Source organism: Mercenaria mercenaria, chromosome 19, assembly GCF_021730395.1.
Source record: "Mercenaria mercenaria strain notata chromosome 19, MADL_Memer_1, whole genome shotgun sequence".
Taxonomy (NCBI): domain Eukaryota; kingdom Metazoa; phylum Mollusca; class Bivalvia; order Venerida; family Veneridae; genus Mercenaria; species Mercenaria mercenaria.
In genome coordinates this window covers 29,846,325-29,858,186 of record NC_069379.1, presented here as the reverse complement: position 1 = coordinate 29,858,186, position 11,862 = coordinate 29,846,325, and the positions used below count along the sequence as shown (strand labels likewise).

The window sequence follows — 11,862 nt, the reverse complement described above, 5'->3', positions numbered from 1 at the left end:
AATCTCAACATAATAAGTACTGTGTATACTACTACATTGAATGTAATATATCTAGACATTAAACCCATTGTCTTGGCCTTATACATTTCATTTTCAGTTTGCAACTAGATACTTGCTATTTTCATTATTTTGTGCAAATCATGCATCATGGAAATACAAATGAATACAATCACCTTGTGACGGGTCTTTTATCGTCACAATTAATCAGTTTACAACAGAATACTTATTTTTCGGAATCATTTCATTACAGGTTTTCCAAAACAGATTTGATGGGACAGTTGATTTTTACAGGACTTTTGTTGACTATGAAAATGGATTTGGAGATATAAATGGCGAGTTCTGGTTAGGTAAGTTGCGTATAATGTTTTGAAAAGAACAGTAAATAGTTTCAATGACAACAGCTATAAGAAGTAAAGACTTATTAATAACCATAACTCTTCTTGAACTGCTCTTCTTTATGTATGGATGCACATACGCGTTCCAATCATTCTTTAATGCAACTTAATATTGTGAAGCATATTTTCTTGCCTGCCTAGCGGGGAAAGTATACATTTTGGGGATAGATATCATTTTCTTTCTTTAGGGAATAACCATGTCTAAATCAGCGTGATTTTAAGTGACGTCAAAGAGGCACTTCTCTACGACCTTTTTGAATATGATAGGCAAGAAAAAGCATCCAACATGTCTGTCTGTGTAAGGCAGTTGTTGTACCAACCCTTGGGACAGCTTGGCTAACACCCTCGCTAATACTCAGTCTTTCATTCCACACTGTCCCTAGACAAAAACCAGTCTAAGCTCTTAACAGGCAGGCATGCAAGATCCTTACGATGTTTACACATACATTCTCTCATACAAAGACATATAAAGTAGAAAGATCGCCCTACACGACAAAATATGAAATTGTTGCTGGCTCGGTTTGACAGGGCCTGTTCATGGACAGGTAGTGGAAGTGCAAAATCAATACGTCTAGATTTTTTTTAGAAATAAAAACAAAAACGTATTACATTATTTTAATATACTGACACTGATGATAAAACCCGGGCAGATGATAAAGTTGACCACCTGGTATTATTCTATTGCAATCGGTTATTTATATAATTGAAGAAACAACTGGTGTAAACAAAGACAAAATTGTTAAATATTCTGTATAAATAAATGAGATAGATTTATCTGTATAAAATATATTTATCCAAAATTACTGGGGAAGAGAGTATTTTTTTTTTCGCATACTCATTGTTAACAAATGAATGCCTGACATTGCGTCACTTATCATTACTTTATCCGGTATGACTTTGCTGCATTTTTGGTAAATTTTCAATATAATACTATAAATGGCCGCCAATTTTAATTTGCCACGCCAATATGTGGCAAAAACAGCAAGTACTTCTGTACATGCTATCTTAAAAATTCTTTCGCAAAAGTAAAGTACTTCAAATTCTCATGCACGCCATACTTTTCAATTTGATTTTATGCCACCAACAAAGCAGCAGTCAACATTAAAAACTTAACTTTCCCATGGGAAATGCTATTTTCCCATAGGAATGCGGTCTTTTCCCATGGGAAATACACTTTCCCATGGGAAAATAACTTTCCCATGGGAAGAACATGTGATAAATTTCCCATGGGAAAATGGATTTCCCATGGGAAATATATTTGTTTCTTAAAATGATAAATCATTATCTTTTAAACTTATTCTACACTAGGCACATCATAACATGACTTTGGAAAAAGTTATTTGTCATTTTATCATTTTACAAATTTTCCCATGGGAAACCGTTCCCATATTTTGGCCATGGGAGGACGTTCCTATGGGAATCATTTCCTATGGGAAATATTTCCAATGGGAAGACTTTTAAAATATTCCCATGGGAAATATTTCCTTCAGGATATATTTCCCATGGGAAATATTTCCGACGGGAATGAATTCCGGTGGGAATATTTGATATAAAATAAGTCATGTGTACATTTTTCCACAGAAAATATTTTATAAGAAACTGAATATTCTAAACTGAATAATACCTTTTTAGATATGGAAGTCGTCGATACTATCGTTTAAATTGGCATCAAATTGGAATTTTAACACGGTCCGATTTATTTTCCTATTAAACAAGGAAGGCAGAAAACAGTTATACAAAAATCACTGTTCTGACGTCACAATTATTACGTCATGGCGTCGAACGGCATAGCGGCGCGCTGGAAAAGAAACCGATTGACGTGCAAATATTTAATGAATGTCGTCAAGGATGTACTTAAAAATCCTTGGTAACGTGTTAGAATCGGAATAATATATCTCATTCAGTGATTTGCTCTTGAATAAATCATTGTTTGTCGTTCAGATGCGTATTATCACTCGGGCTGCGCCCTCATGATATAATTCCTTCGCATCTGAATTCCAAACAATGATTTATTCAGCGACAAATCACTGAATGAGATATATTATTTCTTAAATAGAGTATTTCAAATGGGAAATAGAGAATGGTCTTGAGTCTTCCTCATACTAACCCTAATAATGCTGGACACGATTGAGTCTACCTTTGCGGCCAGTGTAAATCATGATGAACTTGCACATCCGTGCAGTCTGATCATGATCTGCACTGTTCGCCATTCAGTCGGTATCCTTTTGTAAGCACCCCGTTTAACAGTTCATTGTACTGTCCAAACTAAAAGATGGACAAGTTCATTACAGAAATTCAGCAGGGTAAGGGCTAAAATAGAGTTTAATATTCTCTCTCTTCTTTGTACGTTCTAATGTCAAAAAAATCTCAAAAAAAGTGAATAAAAAAAACCACTAGCTTTAATTTAAATCCTAAAGTGAAAAAAGTGTTCATTAATCGTTCTGTCTCATGACGCTACTTCATCAAATAGCTCCTGCAATAGCTTCTGCGCTGGTACTAGAGTGGTTTTCTAATCATATTCATTATGCATATTTCCTATAACCCCTTTTTGTGTTTAGCATACAATTAAAACACTGTGAAACTACAAAAAAAAAACTGACAAAGGCTCTATTGATTATCATCCTTCATCAAACTCCTGTTCAATTTTTTTATCGTAGTAGTGGCCGAGTCTGCACTGTGACAAGGTCGTGCAATAGCACAGTCACGATTAAAACAAATCCACATTAATGCTGGTTTGCTGTCATTATCACATATGAAAATATAGTATTTATATTTATACGCAGATGGTGTACTGAATTAAATCTAAAAAGATATTGCTAATCTAAAATCTTCTATTAAATATGTGTTGTTATTATAATCTGAAACATACTTATTTCGTTCACAAAAGTACTACGTTTGTAGTGTGCGGTCAGTTTGTTTTGTTTTGTTTTTTATCTCTAAATAACACGGAATACATTTTTTTTTCGGAGATTACATATTATTTATGCCCAATAAAGAATCAATGTATTCCATATATCGAGGCTTCACAATCAATCTTGAGTTCTTAAATATTTATAAGAAATGAAGCTCAGCATATTCGGCCGAGTTTTGGTAGCGACAAAATGCGATGCAAGGGTACATATGATTAGTTAAGGATCATGGGTTGAAACGTATTTTTTTAATTTTTAAGTCAGGGGCTGTGCTCATTTTTACATAATGCACAAAGGAGAGAGATAAAAGGAGGGAATGTCTTCTATAAAAATGGTGGGGGAGGGGGTTTGGAACTCCCCTGCCGAGATATAGTTTTCGTATAAAAACAACCAAAATGTAGATTCCTGGGCGTTTGGAAAGGGCCTCATACGACGCTTCCTATGCGATATATTGTTGTCGGAGGGATAACCCACCGAGAGTTTTAAAGCACGAAAATGTTGAATTCTGTTAAACGAAGTATAACTGTGAGAATGGCACGTGGGTCCTCCACCTAGGTTTGTTATTTTTTAAACATCCCGCATAAAAATAAATGGTGAATTCTGTGTTTTAGGGGTCTTAGATGTATTTTTCTTTCACACCGGACTGGCCTTTCCGGTGATTTTACCCATGCCGGCAAAACCCATCTGGCACCCCGCATGCCAGATGACTCTCGTGCTGTTAATGACAACCAGTGGTTCATGAACTGATAATATATTGTTTATGTTAAAATACGAAAAAAAGCAGGTACTTCTCTCCGTTCCTGATAGTATATATCTCGATTCAAAATACGTTAGATTACAATAAGAACATAAAGTTACGCTACAAATGCTAAAACTTAAGTGGAATTTTGTTATTGTGCGTAACGCAAAACATCATGACGTCACTTCTGCTTACGGACGTTAATTTCCCGCGCTCTACTATAAGAAAGAGTGCTACAAAGAAAATATTTCTACCTGTTATTTGTAAAATACGGTATGTAAGAAAAATAATCCGCCAGAATAAAATGCTAACATGTCGACGATATGCACGAAAAATTTCAGTCATATCTTTACGAATCGGATGGAAATATCGGCCATCTACGTATGGCCATCTACGCATGGGCAGTAATTCGGCAAGCCTCATTAACGCCCAATGCGCAGGTGCCCTCGGGACGGATATTTCTATCCGATTCGTAAACACATGACAGATATTATTATTCCTAAACACTGGACTGCCGTTTCCGGTGATTTCCCTCATGCCGGCAAAACCTATCTGGCACCCCAACCCCCTCCCCATGCCAGATGACTCTCGTGCTGTTAATGACAACCAGTGGTTCATGCATTGATAATATATTGTTTATGTAAAGTACGAAAAGAGCAGGTACCTTGATAGTTTCTCTCCATTCCTTACAGTATATTTCTCGATTCAAAATACGTTCGTTTACCGTAAGAACATAAAGTTACGCAACAAACGATAAAACTAAAGCGGAACTTTGTTATTGTACGTAACGCAAAACATCATGACGTCACTTCTGCCTACGGACGTTAATTTCCCGCGCTTTGTGTTCATTCTCTGCTATAAGAAAGAGTGCTACGTAGACCTAAGTATTTCTACATGTTATTTGCAAAATACGGTATGCAAGAAAAATAATCTGCCAGAATAAAATGCTAGAATGTATACGATATGCAAGCCTCATTACCGTCCAATGCGCAGGTGCCGTCGGGACGGATATTTCTATCTGATTCGTAAACACATGGCAGATTATTATTATTCCGACACAAAAAGTTTTCTTCTTTTTAAAGGTGATGGGTTTCGAGAGTCCACCACAAATATCTTTGAAACACAGCGTATAAGAATTGTAGAATGTGGCCGGGGGCTTACTCGAATAATTTTCTAAAAACTGAATTCTCCAACGTTAGATTTAGATTTTTATTTTTGGTGTATACATGCGAGTGGTGTTCTGGGGTCCTCCCCGGAAAACGCATGGAAATGGTTGGTTCTGTGTGTTAAGATGTATATATACGAAAAATATATCATTTACTCTGAACTGAAGCTTCCTCCGCAAAAAGGTAAACAATGTCATGTATCATATTTTTATCTACATATATAAATGCGAATGATTTTCTCGAAATATTTATCGCGGATTTTGGTGTTTTTCTTCATTTGTATACGACGTATTATGAGAACACCTGCGGCGGGCGGGCTGCTCGAGAGGTTGTTCACTATCTAACTTGAGCAGTTCTTATTCAGTGTTCACCCACCAAACTTGGTCAGAATGTTCACATCTCGGGCAAGTTCGATAATCAGCCGAATTGTCTCAGTAGTTCTGGAGGTACGCCCCTTTAATTGCTTAAAATTGCAAGTATTGAGATCAGTTCTTATCCAATATCCACCAAACTTGGTCAGGATGCTGATTTGCAATATATCTCGGCCAAGGTTGATAACCAGTCAGATCATTTCAGTAGCTCTGGAGCTATGCCCCTCGAATAACTCAAAATTGCGAATGTTGACAGTTGACAGCAATATAAACAAAAAATAACCTAAATTTTATATTTTGTAACCATGGTGATAGTAATCCTAACCTTTAGTCAGTATATTGTGCGTATTATATTCTAAATGGGTGCGGACATGCAAAGAATTGCGCAATTTTGCCGCGCTCCAATTGATAATAGCTATTTGCAATAAATTGAGGGACATAACTCCGCTTTCATTGAGTGGTCTGGGACGTAATACCCCATGTGCGCAACTTCACATGCTGATAAATATTTCTATGACCGAAGATGGAATAGTTTTTGCTGAGCATAAATACATGTATAGCTTTTTTCAATAAATTAAGGGACAAAACTCCGCTTTCATTGAGTGGTCTGGGACGTAAAACCCAAGTTGCACAACTTAACATGCTGAAAAAATATTTTTGTAATGTTTCATACCTAAGTTGGAATAAACAAGGGCCATAACTCTGCTTTCCCTGGGCAGAGCCGGACGAAAAAACCCAGGTGCACAAATTTACATGCTGATGTATATTCCTGTAATGTTGCATGACTATAGGTGGAATCGCATATCACAAACTTACTGGACATACTGACGTCCGTGTGGACGTACGGGCGGACGGACGGGCGAAATATAGAAGGAGTACGCAATTTTGTATTCCTATCACGCTGTCTCTCAAGTAATCGTAGCAAAGTTAAAGTATCCGGCTGAGAATCTCTATTCTCTGGCTGAGGATCGGTACACTTTATCTGAGGATCAAGAGAATATGTACGCTCTGGCGCTAAACTTTCAGTATTCTCTGGCGAAGGATCTGTTCTCTCTGGCACTGAATCAGTATTCTCTGGCGAAGGATCTGCGCTCTCTAGCGCTAAATATTCAGTATTCTCTGGCGAAGGATCTGCGCTTTCTAGCGCTAAATATTCAGTATTCTCTGGCGAAGGATCTGCGCTCTCTAGCGCTAAATATTCAGTATTCTCTGGCGAAGGATCTGCTCTCTCTAGCGCTAAATATTCAGTATTCTCTGGCGAAGGATCAGCGCTCTCTAGCGCTAAATATCCAGTATTCTCTGGCGAAGAATATGCGCTCTCTAGCGCTAAATATTCAGTATTCCCTGGCGAAGGATCTGCACTCTTTAGCGCTAAATATTTGAAGTATTCTCTGGCGAAGGATCTGCGTCTCTAGCGCTAAATATTCAGTATTCTCTGGCGAAGGATCTGTTTACATGTAAAATTATAAGCGGACGCCAACTTAGACTCTGGTACCGACGCCACCTCTGTGGAGGTCCTAATGTTATATAATATGGTTCTTGTTCCAAGTCGCATAAAGTATTCAGTTATTATGATAAGGCACATGTTATTTAGTCCAGTAATGGACAGACGCTTAGCTAATGTGCAACTGAACCTCAACTTTAAAACAGATGTAACAATTCAGGAGTTTACATTTGTGCATTCAGTCCAACGGCAGTCCTACTCCCCGGGGTGTACGTAAAAAAATTTCCAGCACCAGGTGAAACTACGAGAATTATGCCCGGTATAAAAATACAAGTGCTTGATATTTACTAGACCAACCTCGATAACTCGGTGAATAAATTAATCCGTAACCCACAGGAATTAAATTCACTACGGGATTGGATTATTTAATTGCATTTCACTTCACTATATTAAACAACATTGAAAACTTCTAAAGAATTTTGGTGGATAAATGTTGCATGTCTACCTTGCATATACTTCTAAAGGTATTACACAACCCATCTTGTGTGACCATTTCTCATGAATCGCTAGAATTTTAACCTCAGACAGTTTATACTTACTTACGAGCGTTTGTGAAACCTGCCCAAGGGTCGGGTCATGCGCCCGACGCATGAAATACTTGTGGTAAACAGTTGTACCAAGTTCCTTCAATATCTCTCGTTATACGTCAAAGTTAGACTCACGTGTGTTCCAGTGGTCCTGCTTGACTGAATTTATTTTCAAGATTGAAAGGCCAAGGTCGGATGAGCGATTAAGTTCAGTCATGACACTCTTTGAAATACTATTGTCGATTTGTCACAAAATATCTTTCTTTTTTTGCAAATCATGAGATTTTTATTAATACCGTTCTTCGTTGGATGTGTACATATCCGACGCATTTTGGTACTACAATTCTGTAAACTACCAAATTTCGTTGAGTGTAACGCGTTTTGGTAGCGACTACCAAAACGCGTTGCTACCAATTTAAGGTGCAGCATAGCTACAAAAATTAACAACATCTACCTACACTTTTTTTTGTTCGCCCTTCTGTTTCTTTTTTTTTCCTATTTGTATTTCTACGAATACCCATAAACTGTCCGCGTTTCGTTTTTTTTTTTTTTTCCCTTTCGGGTATATTTAATTTAGCCTGTTTGGTTACTCTTACAATACATCCGGTGCTCATGATGTATTTTATATTTATATATACACATATGAATTCCACAACTTTAATGATTTTATCTTCATAAAACTGCTATACGATCTTTTGTACTTTACCTTTAGATTTAAGTGTTAACAATAATAGTTAAGTTGTTTCGTTTTCTTTTATTCCTTTACTTAACTCATTTTCGATTTACCACTAAATTTTCCTTATTTCTGGATTATTTATTACATTACTTACTTGTAAACAGTCATGTCATGAATGCTTATTTATGTACATCTTTATTCAGGGAAAGGACAACTGTAAGCTAATTAGCTTTCTGTCTAATTCCCTTATCTCAGTTGTTGTATATTATCCATGTAATGACTTAAAAATAAAATATGTATAAACCAAACGGAACACCGTAATTTATAAACACCTTTATAAAAACAATTTATTTACCTCCGATACTTTTCCATACACAGGTTTATTTTTAGATTACACGCCACGCCTATTATAGGTCATATCGATAAATGAACCGTGCCATGAGAAAACCAACATAGTGGTTGTAAGATATCACATGAAGACCTGTTCTAGCTTATATATTTATTAAGCATGTGGCTAGTACAGCATCGCAGATTAATCTGAACTCTTAACATAGTAAACATAAATATATAATCTCACATTCTTTAGATAAGCCATTAGGATGATACACTACAGTTTGCGACCAGTATGGATCCAGACCAGCCTGCGCATCCACGCAGTCTGGTCAGGATCCATGCTGTTTGCTTTTAAAGCCTATTGGAATTGGAGAAACTGTTAGCGAAGAGAATGGATCCTGACCAGACTGTGCAGAAGCATAGGCTGGTCTGGATCCATGCTGGTCGCAAAGCCACTATGTTGATTTTCTCATGGCACAGTTTAAATATTTACTGTTCGCATTATAGTTAACAATTTCGCTTTACTGTATGTTTTTAAATTGATGGCATTTTTTCATTATTAAAGATTTTTCTATTCTGTTGTTTGCCTTTTCCAGCCAAAAGTCTTAATTAAATGATCGCAGTGGTTTCAAGTTATTTACTTTCAAAACATAACAGCTATTTACGATCGCGCTGTATGAAATTTCCCCGGTAATTTTACTGCAAATCGGCTGTTCTTATGTAATTTTGTTTAATTTAATGTTTATATCTTAATGAAAATGCCCTGATATTCTAGCTATATTTGTCCTTTATCGATGCTGAAAGTTTGAAGCAAATTTATTGAATAATAAAAGCTCTACCAGCGTTTCCTGTGTACGGGGAGTGAGTTAGACTTTACGGCGAATCGACACAAAAAGGCCATATATCGCCGAAAACAAGCGGTTTGAAAACGTAGATTGTAAAGCATCTCTAAAAAACCCAAATAAATAAAAAAAGGTATAAACATATAAAATGTATAGTAAATTGTAAAGCACGTCTAAAAACATTTATGTAAAAACGTATATAAAGGGTTAATATATTAGTGACAAACAACAATATTGCAAAATGTGTAAAGAAATATATGATTTCAGATTTTGTGATAAATGCCTATCTGCTTTAAAAAGGACAAGATATTGCTGTGTACGGGGCACCTAAATTTCGCGATATAATTTTTAACTAAAAATTACCTGTTTACCTGTTGCATGCTTACAGTTGCCTTTTATCGTCTGCTTGTTTACTACACGTCATCCCTACTGGATTTACTACTAGTTTATCCTTTTTGTTTTGTTTTGTTTTATTCATTCTTATTTGTTTACGCTGCGCTGCGTAGTTATGACTGTTTCCAGTCAAACTAATCAATCGTAGGCCCAGCGAGATTTGAATTTTGAGACCCGTTGCCAGATACAGGTCGGTGCCTGGATTGATTCCAAATAATTAGATCCATATGATATAGTAAAATGGGGACCTTAATTCAAGGCCCGGGTGTTAGTTTTGGAACATGTCTGGGTCTTGGCTGGAGTATTTTATTGTTTTTGTAATGTTTTAATTGTTGTATTCACCTTAAATTGTGTCTAAATTGCCAAAATAATGAATAGATTTTGAGATAAATAATTAAACATTGTCATCTAGGGTAACAACCGCGATTACCTTTCGTACACTCATGAAACGCTAGAGAAAAACTGCCACTAACCATGAACCTTATCTATACTCTTAAGTTTTATTTTATTAATATTATAACTTTAACCACTTTAAAACTTTAACAACACCTTTAAAAAGACCATTTATATACGTCCGATTTTTGTCAGTACAGAGGTTATTTATAGATTACACGCCACGCCTACTGCACGATAAATATGCTTACTCTATATGCGCTAAATATTCAATGTATTTAAACGATACTGTTTTACTCTATGTTTTTAAAATGCTGCCATTTTGTCATTTTTAAATGTTTTTTCCGATCTGTTTTTTGCACTTGCTAGTCTAAAGTCTATATTTAATGGTAATTTCGGTATTATTTTCTTTACTCCTTATATAAAAGAGTTATTTACGATCGCGCTGTATGAAATTTTACAGTTGGTTTTATCAAAATTCGTCCGTTTTTATGTGATTTTGCTTATTTTTATTTTATTATCTTACTAAAAATGCTCTAGCATTATAGCTACATATGTTCTTTAGCGGTACTGAAAATTTGGAGCAAAACTATGAATTAATAAATGTTTTACACGCGAATCCTGTGTATCTGACGTCTAAATTACGCGTGAAAATTTTTACTTAAAATTTACCTGTTTACCTGTTGTTTGTTTACCATTGTCTGTTTCCGTCGGTTCGTTTACTGGTCATCATTACCACTGTATTTTCCTATGGTGGCGTCTTTCTAATACCTGTTTTCTCGGACTAGGTCTTGCTTATGCCACCATAGGTCCCTTCCACATATATACACTGCTGGCCTAACTTTAATTTAATTTAGTCGATTTTGTTGTTTCCGTTATCATGATTTTATTTCAGTTCTTATAAAGTCTATATAAAAAAGTTAAAATTGAATAAAATTTGGTTAAAACTGTTAAAGCTAGCTAAAATTTGATAAAATCAGAATCGGCCTTTGCCGAAAAACGAAAACACAAAGACTCTTATTTCTGATTTTTATTTTGCCTAAAGTTTTAATAAAATTTAGTTATAAAAATATATTTAAAACTAATTTAGTAAAAACAGGTGACCATCCTTGCCGAAATGCAAAGTGGTTGCAAGGATATGTCTCCTAGTTTTAAAATCATTGTCTAAAATTAGCCTAGTTATGGCTTAAAAATACGTATAAACATATAAAATGTATAGTAAATTGTAAAGCACGTCTAAAAACATTTATGTAAAAACGTATATAAAGGGTTAATATATTAGTGACAAACAACAATATTGCAAAATGTGTAAAGAAATATATGATTTCAGATTTTGTGATAAATGCCTATCTGCTTTAAAAAGGACAAGATATTGCTGTGTACGGGGCACCTAAATTTCGCGATATAATTTTTAACTAAAATTACCTGTTTACCTGTTGCATGCTTATAGTTGCCTGTTCTCGTCTGCTTGTTTACTACACGTCATCCCTACTGGATTTACTACTAGTTTATCCTTTTTGTTTTGTTTTGTTTTATTCATTCTTATTTGTTTACGCTGCGCTGCGTAATTATGACTGTTTCCAGTCAAACTAATCAATCGTAGGCCCAGCGAGA

General features: G+C 35.6%; 1 protein-coding gene across 1 annotated transcript in view; it reads left to right on the top strand.

Annotated features, from left to right (window-relative positions):
• Nucleotides 1-233: 233 nt before the first annotated feature.
• LOC123542975 (ficolin-1-like) overlaps nt 234-11,862 on the top strand; it is a 30,619-nt gene continuing 18,990 nt past the window's right edge. Inside the window, exon 1 of the mRNA XM_053531075.1 lies at nt 234-347. The gene's annotated coding sequence lies outside the window, so the exon portion shown is untranslated. The remainder of the gene's footprint in view (nt 348-11,862) is intronic.